Source organism: Lissotriton vulgaris, chromosome 5 (assembly GCF_964263255.1).
Source record: "Lissotriton vulgaris chromosome 5, aLisVul1.2, whole genome shotgun sequence".
Lineage (NCBI taxonomy): Eukaryota > Metazoa > Chordata > Amphibia > Caudata > Salamandridae > Lissotriton > Lissotriton vulgaris.
The window spans coordinates 1543296706-1543312350 of record NC_141693.1 but is presented as its reverse complement, the minus strand read 5'-3'; the positions used below and the strand labels follow the sequence as shown (position 1 = coordinate 1543312350).

The following is a 15645-nucleotide window of genomic DNA, read 5'->3' as shown; positions in this document are numbered from 1 at the left end:
GCCCTCTCATGTGCTGCCTCTGATGGACCTTTTCAGTGCAATGGACTGTTGGTGCACTTAGCCCCTCTCATGTACTGCCTCTGATGGACCTGTGCCTTGCCATGGACAGTTGGTGCACTTAGCCCCTCTCATGTACTGCCTGTGATGGACCTGTGCCTTGCCATGGACAGTTGGTGCACTTAGCCCCTCTCATGTACTGCCTCTGATGTACCTGCTCTGGTGTCCACTATGCCCTGTTGCTGTTCTGATACTGCATTGTGCCCTCTCATGTGCTTCCTCTGATGGACCTTTTCAGTGCAATGGACTGTTGGTGCGCTTAGCCCGTCTCATGTACTGCCTGTGATGGACCTGTGCCTTGCCATGGACTGTTGGTGCACTTAGCCCCTCTCATGTACTGCCTCTGATGGACCTGTGCCTTGCCATGGACAGTTGGTGCACTTAGCTCCTCTCATGTACTGCCTCTGATGTACCTGCTCTGGTGTCCACTATGCCCTGTTGCTGTTCTGATACTGCATTGTGCCCTCTCTTGTGCTGCCTCTGATGGACCTTTTCAGTGCAATGGACTGTTGGTGCACTTAGCCCCTCTCATGTACCGCCTCTGATGGACCTGTGCCTTGCCATGGACAGTTGGTGCACTTAGCCCCTCTCATGTGCTGCCTCTGGTGTACCTGCTCTGGTGTCCACTATGCCCTGTTGCTGTTCTGATACTGCTGTATGCCCTCTCATGTGCTGCCTCTGATGTACCTGCTCTGGTGTCCACAATGCCCTGTTGCTGTTCTGATACTGCTGTATGCCCTCTCATGTGCTGCCTCTGATGTACCTGCTCTGGTGTCCACACTGCCCTGTTGCTGTTCTCATACTGATGTACTGGCTCTGATGTACCTGCTCTGGTGTCCACACTGCCCTGTTGCTGTTCTCATACTGATGTACTGCCTCTGATGTTACTGGTCTGGCGTCCACACTGCCCATGCTCGATCCTAGACTGTGATGTTACTCCGATTCAGCGTAAATAAAATTGTGATTCATGTGTCGTGGGTTGTCGGAGTCATTCTTGCGTGTGTGATGCTGGTGTGGATTTGTATTTTCTTGAGGGCGGTGGGTTCAGATACATGTCACTCTCCCCTACCTGGGTCACGACCCTTGGAGGCGTTGCCGTACACAAGAATATGTCGATTTCGGGACATGTCACTCCCCCCTCCCTACGTCACGGCCCTTGCAGGTACTCCTCTCCAGACAGCGAATGGTTTGTAGCCTACCTGCGTCGTCCTCGATGGTGGGCCAAGACTAGGACCTAGTGGATCGCGAAGAGTATCGGGTAAGCGTGTAGTGCAGGGTCCATGTGGGCGAGCAGCTCGTGGTGGGTATGGTCGCTGTGGAGCATCCGCTGTGTTCAGGCAGGTTGTTTTTCCGCAGCGCTTTTATGTGTATTTTCCGCCATCTTGATTTGGAGGACGGTCCTCGACGTCAGTCCGTACGGCGGAGTCTCTGGATAGGTTACGTCCGCCGCGTGGTTGGGTGTGGTGGTGCGGCGGACCGTGTTCTACCACCGCGGACGGATTTTGGCCCGTATTTCGTATCCTGTTTTGGCGGACGGAGTGTCCGCGACGGGCGCACGGAAAATAGGCATGTTCCGCATGCTCTGGGTCTGCGGAGGCACTTCCGTCCGCCATCCTAATGAGCCCCAATGTGTTTATGCAAGGATGAGTTTAAAATTGATTCAAAGGCTAGATATTTCCCTTCCAAATTCACTATGCCTCTTGCAAAAGTGTTCACCCTTCCTGTTGTGCATGGCACCACAGATTTAGCTATATTCCCTCAGACACCACTGAAGTCCATGTGAAGCCCCAGCTGGCCCCACTTTGCAAAGGTTCCTTCAGCTGAATTGCTTTTCAGAGCAGACTCTTTACACTCAAACCTGACACCAGTCCAGCTGAGCGCCCATCACCCTTAACCTCATGGGCGCGATAGTAATTACGGCCGTATGCTGAGATTTTAAAAAACCCATGTTACATGACTAGCTGGGCTCGTCATGAGCGTGCGAGGAGGCTACACCATGACGAGCCCAGCTCGTCATGAGCGTGGAAGGGGTTTACAAGCAAACACCCCACAGAGGAATACCTTTACAGAAACAGCTCCACTGTGAGGGTATTGTTTGAGAGGTATCAATAAGCATAATCAAAATCACATTATATAATGATGTGAATTCTGCCCACAAGAATTATCTCTGAGTACGAGGTAGTTAAGACAGTTTGCAAGCCAGAATATTTGTGTTTCAAATAGCTCCTACAGATATTAATCTACGGTAATGTTTCATATTAACAGAAACATCTTCCAGAATAACCACATTTATGGCCTGATGCAGAGTATGGTGTGTGGATATCGACATATATGAATTAATTAATCCAACAGCATACAGTTTCAGCCCACACTATTAAATGCAGCAAGCTGAACTCAGTTATTGTGATGTTATAAGGCTTAGGGTCATGTGACGTGAACTTGTTGGAAATTCAGGGTCGCCGGTTATGTGACGTCACACCTCTGATGTTATTAAGGACAAAGGACGTATGATGCCCTGTTAGACTTGGCATCTTTTGGCATGTTTCCGCTGAGTTTTTGCTTTCTGACCTCCCGGTTTTGACTCTGTTTTTGCTGGTGTGATGATTCTGCGCACTTTTCTCACTGCTATCCAGTGATAAAGTGCAAGTGCTCCTGTTGTAAAATGTGTTATGGATTGGTATTTCCATGATTGGCTTATTTGATTTATGTGTCAGTCCCTAGTGCACTGCGAGTGCCGGGTCTATAAATCAAATGCTGTTAGTGGGCTGCAGCACTGGATTGTGCCACCCACGCAAACTGCACGTAAAATGTAACTCTGGCCTGCTATTGCAGAGCCTGTGTGCAGCCTTGGGCTGCCATGTCGACTTGGCAAGTGCACACATCTGCCAGTCCCTAAACCTTCCCTTTTCTACATGTGAGTCGCCCCTAAGGCAGGCCCAAGGTACCCCCATGGGAAGGGTGCATTGTTGGTGAAAGGTAGGACGTGCCCTGGTGTGTATGGCATGTCCTGATTGTGAATTACAGCCTACTCCGTTTTTGACTATTGCAAGGCTACCTGTTCCCCATAGACCAGGATGGGCAGTTTGATTATGACATTCTATAATCCTAACTGACCCAGGGAATATTGTAGAAAGTCGAGTTTAGTATGCCTGAACTCAGAATGATAGAATGCATCTTTTAGTGAAGTTGGTTTTAACATTCTGTGTTTCAAAATACCACTTTTAGAAAGTGGGTATTTTCTGATTGAACCATCCAGCCTACCTCTGCTAGCTACGTATTGTCTGTCTGGTTTGTGAGTGACAGGGGCTGGGGTAGACTCCAGGAGACAGTGTTAGTCAATACAGGGCTGAATAGACACATCTACACATAGATGGGTGGGAGGAGTAGCACCTGGGTCTGAATAGGGCTGGGCTTGCCTTCTACAATGCTGCATTCCACCTCTCGTGGTGCCTCTGAGGACCCTGGCCCACACTGACAAAGAAAGAAGGTGCACACTGGCAGAATGCACCCCAAACTGGTTTGAACTAGGTCCAGGCCCCTCTGCCTTCAGAGGACAAAGGAACTACTGGTATAAATATTGGGGCCCTGTCCCCAAGACTCACTGGAATCAAGGAACCTGCCCAGAAGAAGAGCTGCTAAGAAGAGTACTGCCCCTTTGCTGTGTTGTTGCTTTGTTGGGTTGGCCTGCAGCTGCTGCTTCTGCCTTGGGCAGTGAAAGGACTGGACTGCACTTTCTCTACTTGTGCTGAGTATCTCCAAGGGCCTGAAACTGAGCTGGCCTCCTGTTAAGAAGTCTCAGGGACTGCAACGACTTCACCACCCTCTGGGTACCACTCCTGTAACCGCTGTTTCAGTTACCACAGAGAAGAGGGAACTTCGACCGACTCGGTCACCCACTCTGTTGCTGGCCTTGTGTCCTGAAGGCAACGCAGGCCGCACCGTCTCGCGCTGCACCACACGCCTTGGTCTCATCGACACCGGTTGCACTATCATCAACGAGCCGCTGCCTGCACTGCATCGAGGGGCACCGCAACCAGCACTGCCGCCCTCCACTTCGCTGGCCTGGTCTCACTGACACGATCGCCGCTGGCTCAACACCCGTGACCGCCTCGTCATGCACAGCTGTCCGGCTCGACCAGCGCCAATTCCCGCCAACCAGATCTGTCGCTTGCATCGTAACCTGCCAGCACCGAATCGAGTACCGTCTCACCCTGCACCGCATGCCTTGGTCTCACTGACACCGTCTACACAATCGGGACTGCGAGACTCTGTTGTTGTCAGCATCGCTGTAGACTCGGACCAAGCTCCCGACTCGTACGAACTGTTTTCAACTTATTTTTGCAATTTAAAGACATCTTGCGAATTAACTATTTTTAAAGTACTGTATTGTGAATTTTTATCGTATTTGGTCTTGTCTTGAGAATATAATAATATTGGATATTTTTCTAAGCTGGTATGGTGTCCTTTTGTAGTGCTTACACTGTACTACTGCTGGTTATGTGAAAATGCTTTAACACTGCCTCTGAGATAAGCCTGACTGCTCGTGCCAAGCTACCAAGGGGGTGAGCATGGGTTATTTTAGGAGTGTAACTCCCTTATCCTGACTACAGTGATGGTTTCTGCCTGGCCTTGGTGCAAACCTTAGCCAACCAGAAATCCGTTCACTGGAAACTTATATGCGACTCTGCAGAATAAATCTACGAAATTGTGACACAGGCATCGTGTGATTACTCCTGCCCGAGTCTTGGTGCAGTCCCATGCTGCTGAACTCATACCAGCTGATCTGCCATAGAAATAGCAGCAGTTACTTATAGCACAGCCCATGTGCCACACTCCAAAGAAGCAAGCAACAGCAGCTCTTTATTTCACCAGCATACATATGGCTCCTTTATGGCGCAAGGTATAACAGAGCCTAACTCTGCGAAATACACACGGATAACTTTCCACCTGCAAGGGTAGCTGGCAGGAGGCTGCAAATCGCTAGAGAAATGGAGACAAACGTTGATAAAGTCCACATAACTCCCGTATTCCGCAGCTCCCTATGGGCCCGAGAGATTCTCCCTTCCCTAGGGATCTGCTTCACCTTCCGGCACCATCCCTGTTCCATCCTGACCCTCTGCTGGTGCCCCACCCACTACTGGATGCCCCTCCACGCATGGACCGATCTTCGTCAGAAACCTCCCTCCATGGTTAACAAAGTAACTTTAAAGAATGTCAACTTCAATATGTCCGCCTCTGTCATTCCCTCAAACACCCGTAATCATGTTGAAGCTGGCAACTCCTGTGCGTATATTTAAACACCCTTTCATGTCTCGAAGTAAGGATATCGACATTGAATTGGGGTAATATGCGTATATGGTGTTGTGTTTATATCTAGGACCCTAATTCGATATTCCCGATTTATGCCCTTGTGAGGTTATAATCAATAATATCCTGATAAAGGCATAAGAATCAGATCCATATTCAGTAATAACCCATGCAGTCCAAAGCACAGCACGACTACTCCCATCGACTCCTAGAAAGCACAATGCGTTCTTTAAACAAACCAAGCCTCCAGCAGCCCGGTAAAATCCCCCCTGCTTTTGTTTTGATTTGAACAAGAACTCCTGAAGTCCAGAAAGAACTGTTAGTTCTTAGTGACGTCTTATGTCCAACCTTACGTCGAACCCGGCACCTTCCAGGTATAAAATACCAACTGTTGCCTTAAGCAAACACGCTGTGGTTTGGAGCAGAGCGGCCATCTACTTGCCCGAGATCCCAGCTGATGCGAGAGCCCACGGAAGCCGCCCCTCCCGTTTGACGCACTGAGAGAGCCGCTGTCTTTTTCTCCAGCTGAGAAAATCCAGCTCCGGTGTTTCCAGCCTACCCTTGCGGGTAGCTGGGAGATCGAGTCCTGAGGAAAGAGATACCAGACCTCCCACATTCTATTACCAAGGTACGGAGCTGACTAAACCCTTAAGAGAATTCTTGATGCAGATTCTTGGCAAAACAATCTTAAACAACTTAACTTAAACTGCTACTTACTAATCCCTTCCCAAGTATTAGGCCTAGGTCAGGTACACCGGGGTAGGCTTAGTTAGAAGCACCAGTTGAGTACGTTAGTCAATGTATTTATGTATGTATATATTTTATCCATTTTAAAGTATCATATGGCTAAGAAACCATATCAATGCTTTTACAGTATTATTTCCTAATACTACTTTTACTGTACGCACTTTACTTTATTATAAGTATTGCAATTGTGGCAATTCATTTCTCTTGCATGATAAAGAAGACTGCTCAATAAATAACACCTTTTATTGAAAACGCCCGTCTCTCTATTTCTCTGCACTCTGGTGAAACTAAGTATTCACAGTTGACTAAGCGAAATAGCTGTCTATTGTTTTCACACGACTCTAGAGATACACTCTTATTCTGAGGGAGCAAAGTTGTCATGTTTATGCAGTTGTCGGAAACTGAATCCCTCCTTGTCTGAGCCAGGGAGGTTCATCCCTCCCTATTCATTCAAGAAAGTTTCCAGTGACCTCTGAGCTAGCTGGCGCAAACCTAAATTAAGTTTAACATAGTCAGTAGATACCTAGATGACCTCAGTCCTACATCTACACTGCTGTTTATGTTATTCCAATGCACAGAGCCTATTGGGAAAATAGGAACTACACTACAATGGTCTGGTACTTGCTGAGTCCCCTATTTGTCTTTTGTAACTGCAGCCTTTGTACGCATGGGGTCACCCTCCCTCCTTCAAGGCAATCAATCAGACCACACCAATTTTTACTCTTTGGAATAGGGGGAGTTACCCCCCGGCCGTATTTTATTACAAAATTAAACATTGTTTATTCATATTATGTACCATTACGCAGAAAGTCTGGATACATTGTTAGACAGCTGATGTAAAGTGGCTAACCTTAAACTCTAATACACATGACACTCCTACCGTAAATCTAACAATGCATATATTCACTTTCTGTGTGTCCCCTCTAGAGCCTATGGCAAGGTCAATGACTGGCAGCCTCTAGATCCCAGTAAACTACAACTTACTCCCCCGGAGTAGGCTTGCGCAGGGGGTACAGCTTATCAGATGGATATTCTCCCCCGGCCCCCCCCCCCGACGCCCTGTGCCTTACACTCCATAAACGGGGGCTGACAAATTCGGCATACTTGCACCTTGATGCGCATGCATGTGCGAGGGTGCCCACTGTCTCTCCCCCGGGCCCCGCACCCCGACAGCCTACCTACCGGCTGTCACTGTCCCTGGAGTTACATGGTTCTGACCGCTAAGGACCGAGACAATGCTTACTAATCATGACCTTACCACCTTTCTTAGCGCTTGGACGCCCCCGGGCAGCAATCGCGCTTTACAAATCGACATACAAATACAAATACAAATACAAAATACCTGACCGGAGACACACTACTAAATACGACATTACTGCCTGAAACCAAAATTTCTTGTACTGAGATTTTAATAAATGTTACACATTTCAACTACCTACTCTGCATTAAAATTCGTGTACCGCCACAAATACAAATAGACTCTTTTATTACAATTTTATCAAATCATCATATTTACATTCCATCTTCTCTCCCGAGATACCTGCAATGAAAAGTTAAGAGAGCAAAGAAAATCATTCCTGAGAACACATTTAAAACGCAAGTTAAGAGAACAAAGCAAAACATTACTGAGAACACATTTGAAACGCAACTTTAGAGAAACAAAGTAAAAGGTTACTGAGAACACTCTTTAATTGCTTTCCTTACCTGATGGTGGGTGGGGAAAACAAATTACGGGCCGCTGGTGGCTCGGGTGCTGCGCCTGCGGGGAGCAAAAGAACAAGAGACTGTTCTGCTCCCCGCACCCTCTTTTTAGGCACCCTCTTGAACCGGAAGTATTAAAGTGCTTCCAGTTCACCTCCCCCTGTACCCAGCCTATACGCCCTCCACGAGAGGTGGGAGTAGTCCCACCCCCACCACCTCATCCACGGGGATCGGCGCGACCGCCATAATGGCGGCGCCCACTATTCTATCTCTCGCCTTGCCTATATGGTCTGGTACTTGCCGAGCCCCCTATTTGTCTTTTGTAACTGCAGCCCTTGTACGGATGGGGTCACCCTCCCTCCTTCAAGGCAATCAATCAGGCCACATCAATTTTTACTCTTTGGAATAGGGGGAGTTACCCCCCGGCTGTATTTTATTACAAAAATAAACATTGTGTTTGAGGCATATGAGCTGCAGATTGTACACTTAGCAATAGATCGCCACCTGGTGTTGGGCTCGGATTGTTGCAGGTTGTTGTCTTCTTGGAAAAAGTCTTTGTAGTCACGAGATAGGTGACTCCTTCCTTGGACAATACTGCGCATGGTCATCGACTCCATCCTCAGGTTGTTTTTTTCCGCCACTGGGTTCGGATGAAAGTTTTCCGCTCCGGCTAGAAAAGACTTTTTTCAGCAACTTTGAAGCGTGAAACTTTATATAAACAATTTTCGACATCGAATAGACTTTTCAACATCACCAGCTACATTCCGGTGCGTCAACGCGGGCCGTTGGGCCTATCGGCGCCGTGCGGCCTACGCCTCATGGAAAGAACTCCATTCAAGAGATGCCCGGTATGTCGAGCAAAATTCCCTCATAGCGACCATCATGAGGTCTGCAACCTCTGTCTATCGCCGGAACGCGACGAATTGACCTGCACAGCCTGTGCCTCTTTCCGATCGAAGAAGACCATTCGGGATCGGAGGGCCCGTCGACACGAGATGAGGAGATCAGCCCCAGCGCCAGCACCGGAGGCCATCTTTGAAGGGGAGATCGTCGGAGAGGACGTCTCCGGGGACGAGGATCCAGTCGAAGATATCTCCGAGGACGAGGCTCCACTCGTCGCCGAGGAAGACTCGCCTGATCTCCAGGTCATATCGGGGCAGAGGACTCAGACAACTCGATTCCATCTCAACAACCCGTGAGTACCCGTGCCCCTGCACAACATACACTACCCAAGACAAAGGCAGCGGTCGGCACTCCGCCTATGGGGCCCAGTCGAGACCGAAATTTACCCTCAGGGCTCGGCTCCGAGGAAAAATTCTACCCCTTCCGGTGCTTCGGCAACCGAAAAAGTCACATGTGCCGATTCCACCTCCTCCTTCGGCACCGAAACATCCTTCGACACCGAAGCCAAAATGCCCTTCGGTGCCCAAAGACAAAGACCCTTCAGCACCCGAACCATCAGTGCCGAAGCCAAAGACTGTACCAGATCCGAAAGCTTCGACTCCGAAACCTTACGGTTCCAAAAATAAAGATGGAAAGACAAATTCCAGGGCCAACGAAACCTGTCTCCATGCCGAAATCTCCAACATCGGTACCAAATACTCCAAGGCCTGATACAGACACGCCTAAACCCTCTGACAAGCCTACCAAGCCAAAACCACCTTCGGCACCGAAGACTTTGCGACAGGACTCTATAACTCCTCCTAAAGCAAAAAACACAAAACAACCTCTATCGGCACCAAAAAAATTGACGCAGAAGAAGACTGTAGATCAGGAAGAGCTGTTTAGACCAGATCCTAAACAGAAAAAGGTCTAAATCAATCCAAAGACTGGACATGTGGAAGCAATTCCCCAAAAGAAAAGAACAGCAGACACACCACTTCCACCTGTGGTTCCTGCCAAAAAGAATGATTGTGCAACTTCTCCAATGCACCCTTTCTCTCCTGCACCTTCTTCCTCTCCTATCCCTCCTTATATTGAACCTATAACTTCTCTATAACTGTTCAATCTCCTGCATCATCACACCACACCGACGAGTCGTATGATCTAGGTGGGGGGAATGACGTACCAGAGCCACATGCATACCCTTTAGATGAGGATGTCAATCCAGAATATCTTTAGGATGACGACATATACAGTTTTCCACCACATAATGTGCCAGACATTCCTGATCCTCAGTACTACCCAACAAAACCTTCCCCTCCAGAAGATAGTATTGGGTTTAATCATCTTTTAAATAGAGCATAACGAATTTTGAGCACTTGTGTGCTGAAGGACCTACACGCTGCAACGCTTCTCTGCAGCTAGCGCTTTGCACTTTTTAATTGCCCGTTTTGGTATTTGTGTTTATTTTATTTTTCTTTACCCTGATTTTACTAGGGTCTTGTCCGCCCCTTACCTGCACCTTAATAGTTATTCCACCGCTGCTTAGCGGGTCCGGGTCTGTGGGATCTCTCTTTCTTTTCTAGCGCCGCCATCTTGGGTGTGCTTGCGCCGTTGTGGAGGCGCCTGTCCAGCGCTCTAGTGGTGCGGCCACCTCACGGCCACCCTATTTTAACCTGCCCTCTAGCGCGCAGCGGTGACGCGCAGCGGCTGCGCCTTCACTGTGCCTGAGTCGCGCTGGAGTCCTGCTCGTCTGCGCTCGTCGGCGCTAGGGCAGTGCCCTATAGCTTGGCTCTGTGCTCTGTACATCACTTTTAGTGCAGGCTAGTATGTATTCTAGTGCTGAGCTACGTCACCTTCGCTACTGCACCTTGCCCTGTTCCCAGGCTCCCCTTCACCCTCTTTGCGGCCCCTTTCAATGCCCTGGCTGTGCCTTCCATCTTACTTCCCCGGCCCCTATTTCTACTCACAAGACAGTCTCCTTCGATTCTCCTAACATCACGGAGCCCCCCCAGGTGATACCTCAGGGATCTCATGACCTTAAGATCTGTCATCTCAATGTAAGATCTCTAGTTAAACATCACCTGGATATTCATAACTATCTAACGGAGGAGACTCCTGACATCCTGTTTATGTCAGAAACATGGCTTCATGAAGAGGCTTTGGTCGCAGGCAATCTGGCACTTCCCTCCGAATATTCGTTTTTTTCTCTTAATCGTAATTCGAGAGGTGGGGGCATTGCAGCTGCTGTTAAGACCCGCTATCCATGTATTTGGAAGGCAATAGATTTGGCTGGTAGAGAATGTGCCCATTTTTCTATCACTATTAGTCACCATTTTACTTTTTCCGGCATACTCATTTACCGGCCTCCTGGCCCGGATGCTGCCTTTAGGTCTGCTCTCCCTGACATAGTAGGTTCACTGGCTTTAAACTCTGCCAATTTTAGTGTGGTAGGTGATTTAAATCTTAATTTTGACTCTCCCTGATCTCCTGCGGTCAGTACTATTCTTGCAGACTTTTAGGCTCTCCAGCTATCTCAATTAGTTAGTTGCCATACCCATGTGGGTGGTCATACTCTGGACCCTTTTTTTACCAATCTAATTTCGGCCAAAGTATTGCCTCCTAGGCCCATGGCCTGGACTGACCACCACTTAATTGAGGTACATCTTGCTACTAACACTTCCCCTCTAAGAATCCCGTCTCCTGCCACTCTTAGACGTCCCTGGAAAAAGTTGAAACTGGCCGATTTCCATCAGCTGCTTGTTCTTCACCCTCTGGGCCCCTTTACTGATGTGGAATCTGGCTATGCTCTCCTTTGTAATTGGCTTGCTAAAGCCTTAGATAGATTGATTCCTATTTCAGAGAGTAAACATCGCCGTACCGATTCTAGTCCCAGGTATGTTGATTTGCTTCGCCTTTTTAAAAAATCATGTAAACAAGCTGAAAGAGTGTGGCGCAAGTCGTATCAGCTTGAGAAGAAAATTGTATCTCTTACTAGGATTAAGCAATACCACAAAGCGATCTGTAAGGCACGTGCTGCCTCCGTCTCCCTTGAATTTAGTACCAGCTCCAATCCTTCCAAACTTATATTCAAGGTGATCAAGGATCTTACAGCTAGTAGAGCTCCAGCTGCTGAGATCTGCTCTCTCTCACACTGTGAGGATCTGGCTGCCTTTTTTGTAAAAAAGGTGAAGGACATCTACTGCTCTTTTCCCTCCACCACTTTGCTAACTAAGCAGCAAGAATTGATCCCTAAAACTTCCATGCGTCTGACACACTTTTCAGAACTTTCGATGGAGGAGTTTAGTAAATTGGTTGTGAAAGTCAAAACCGGTTCCCATATTGATCCTTTACGACCAACTCAATTTAGAGAGTCCGCCTCTTTCTGTCTTCCTCCACTGCGAGATCTTGTTAATCTATCTCTATCTTGAGGCATGGTCCCGGCCATTTGGAAACAGGCTCAGGTTATTCCCATCTTAAAAGAAACGGCTCTAGATCCTCTGAAACCGGAAAACTACCGCCCCATTTCCCTCCTCCCCTGGGCTGCTAAATTGACCGAGGTCCCTGTTAATGCCATCTTATTTAGCCATCTTCATTCTCCGAATATATTAGATTCTTCGCAGAATGGGTTCCGGCCCGGTCACAGCACCGAGACAGCGCTGCTCTCTATGGTCGAACATCTTCGGATGGTGGTAGATTCTGGTCACACTGGGGCACTGGTACTCCTTGATCTCAGTGCCGCGTTCGACACGGTCTCCCACGCTGTTTTATTGCAGCGGTTGGTTGAGGCAGGTGTCGATACGTGGCACCCGAATGGTTCCGATCTTTTTTATCTGGTCGTACCTTCAAGGTTATCACCCCACCATTTGAATCTAGACCCTATTCCATTGACCAGGGAGTGCCGCAAGGCTCGGCCCTCAGCCCAACTTTATTCAATCTTTATGTGCAGCCGCTGGCTGCTGTCGCTAAGCGTTGGAACCTTACTATGGTGTCCTACGCTGACGACACGCAGCTGGCGGTTGCAATAAGTGGGGCCTCTGACCTGGAACTCGCCAGGTTCCGTGACGGATTCCTCTCAGTTGTTCATTGGATGACTGACAACTACCTTCAATTGAACGCCAAAAAAAACGAGGTGCTCATTGTCGGTAAGCAGAGCCATATTTGGGGTGATAAATGGTGGCCTTCTGAGCTTGGACCGACCCCTATTCCTGTCACCGAGGTTAAAAACCTGGGGGTCTGGCTCGATCCCCAACTTAACTTTGTCATCTATACAAAAAAGGTGGCTTCCACTTGTTTTGGCACTCTCCGCAGACTCAGACCTACCTTCAGATTCTTTGATGCTCCTACTAGACAGCTTATTGTACAAGCTACGATCCTGTCTAGATTGGATTATGCAAGCTCCCTTTTGCTTGGAGCTAATCAGGCTGAACTCTTAAGACTCCAACGCGTGCAGAACGCTGCCGCCAGGGCTCTGGTTGGCCTACCGAGATTTTGCTCAGCCAAAAAAAACATTCAGAAGCTCCACTGGCTACCGGTTGCCCAGCGAATTAAGTTCAAATCCCTCTGCCTTTCTTTTAATATTCTTAAACATGCGTCCCCTCAGATCCTGGAGCACCTCATTTCCCCCTACGTTCCCACTCGCTCTCTGAGGTCTTCTAGTCTTCATTTGGCTACAGTTCCACGCTTTAAGAGGACCAGAACTGGCGGACGCTCCTTTTGTGTGCTTGCTGCTAAGCTGTGGAACTCTCTTCCTGTGTACATCCGCACTATTGACGATCGTTTGGATTTTAGGAGAGCATTCAAAACTTTTCTTTTTCCACTGGATCTTTAAGGTTGCTGTATTGTTCTCTTTGGTATTACCTGTGTCCGGATTTCGGTTCTTCCAGCGCCAGGACGCCCCTTTGCTGGGGCATCTGTGCACTCAATAAATATGGTAACATAACATAACAGCTGCCCTTTACCATGGAGTCTCAATGCACTCTGATGCCATTGAGGAGGATTTTTTACTACACACATTTGAGCAGTCACAAAGAGCTACACAAATACTACCCATGATCAAAGGAGTCATTAAACATGCTCCAGACATATTTAAAGACCCGGTTCGATGTAGGGTGTTAAATCCCAGAATAGAAAAAAGGTATAGACCATCACCATCTGCTCCAGTCTATATTAAGGGACATCTGCCACTAGACTCTTTGGTAGTGTCTAATGCACGTAAAAGAGCCAATTCCCAGACCACTGGTGATACGCCCCCGCCAGACAAAGAATCTAAAATCATTGATGAATCAGGGAAACGGATTGCTGCGCAGGCCACAAACATATGGCGCACAGCAAACACACAAGCCTTACTCTCACACCATAACAGGGTTCACTACGACCAGCTAGAAAAACTAATGGAGCATCTGCCAGATCAATACAAGGATCAGGCAAAAGAGCTCTTACAAGTAGGCAAATTGATATCCAATACCTCAATTAAATGTGCACTAGATGTAACTGACACAGCATCCAGAGCAGTCAATACTAGTGTTATACTCAGACGTCATGCATGGTTACGCATTTCAGGTTTTAAACCAGAAGTACAGACTACCATCTTGAACCAGCCCTTCAATCAGAACCAGTTGTTCGGGCCGGATGTAGACAACACACTAGAAAAGATGAAGAAAGACACGGACACAGCTAAGTCTATGGGTGCATTACAATCCACACAGACTAGAAGTTCTTCTCGCCGCTCCTTTTATCGAGGAGGCTCCAAGCAGACCAGCGCAGATACTACATCATCTTTTAAGACGCACACACAGACCTCCTCTAACAAAGGCTACTTTAGAGGAGGATACAGAGGCAACAATAATAAGGGAAGAGGTAGAGGTAATACCAACAACCGCTCCTCATCCACTCCCAAACAGTGACTTCCCTCTGCCTCCCCGACAGCATTCCACTCCTGTGGGGGGCAGATTATCACAGTTCCTGCCTGTCTGGAATTCCATCACAACAGACAGGTGGGTAAGACAGATTATCCAACATGGCTACTGCCGAGAACTCACAGCAACCCGGCCAAACATATCACCCAGGCAGCGTCCAATGTCCACAGAACACATTACTCTGCTTCAACAGGAAGTTCTAGCACTTCTACAAAAGGATGCTATTCAAGTAGTTCCTTTAGAGGAAAGGGGAACAGGAGTTTACTCCCCGTACTTCCTAATTCACAAGAAGGACGGGACATTAAGACCAATTCTCGATCTCAGGCCCTTCAACTACTACATACAGTCGGATCATTTTCACATGATCACTTTACAAGTACTCCCACTACTACAGCAGGGGGACTTTCTTTCAACACTAGACCTAAAGGACGCCTATTTTCATGTTCCTATACATCCTGCGCACAGGAAGTATCTAAGGTTTGTCATACAAGGACAGCACTATCAGTTCAAAGTCCGTCCATTCTGGGTCACAACACCACCACAAGTGTTTACAAAGTGCTTAGCAGTAGTAGCAGCACATCTCAGAAGACAACAGATACATGTCTTCCCTTACCTCGACGATTGGCTCATAAAAGCAAAATCGTTCAACCAGTGTGCACAACACACAAAACAAACAATTCAAACATTGCACGACTTAGGGTTTACAATAAACTACACCAAGTCGCACCTAGAGCCTTTGCACGTTCATCAATATCTAGGAGCTACCTTAGACACATCTACAGCTCTAGCGTATCCCAGTCAAGCCAGGATACAGAGCATTCAGACCCTAGTCTCCCTTTTTCAACATCAGCACTCTCTCCAAGCCAGAGTGTTCATGAGATTAATAAGCATGATGGCGTCTTGCATCTTCATAGTTCCTCACGCAAGATTGCAAATGCACCCATTACAAGAATGTCTAGCACAACAGTGGAATCAGGCTCAAGGTCAGCTCACAGACCTGGTGTTGGTAGACAGCCGTACATATCGCTCTCTG

The 15645-nt window shown here is 47.9% G+C and overlaps 1 protein-coding gene across 3 annotated transcripts in view; it reads left to right on the top strand.

The window, feature by feature from the left end:
- The window catches only part of LOC147712984 (uncharacterized), a 373114-nt gene that overhangs the window by 333625 nt on the left and 23844 nt on the right, over positions 1–15645 (top strand). The window lies entirely within an intron of this gene.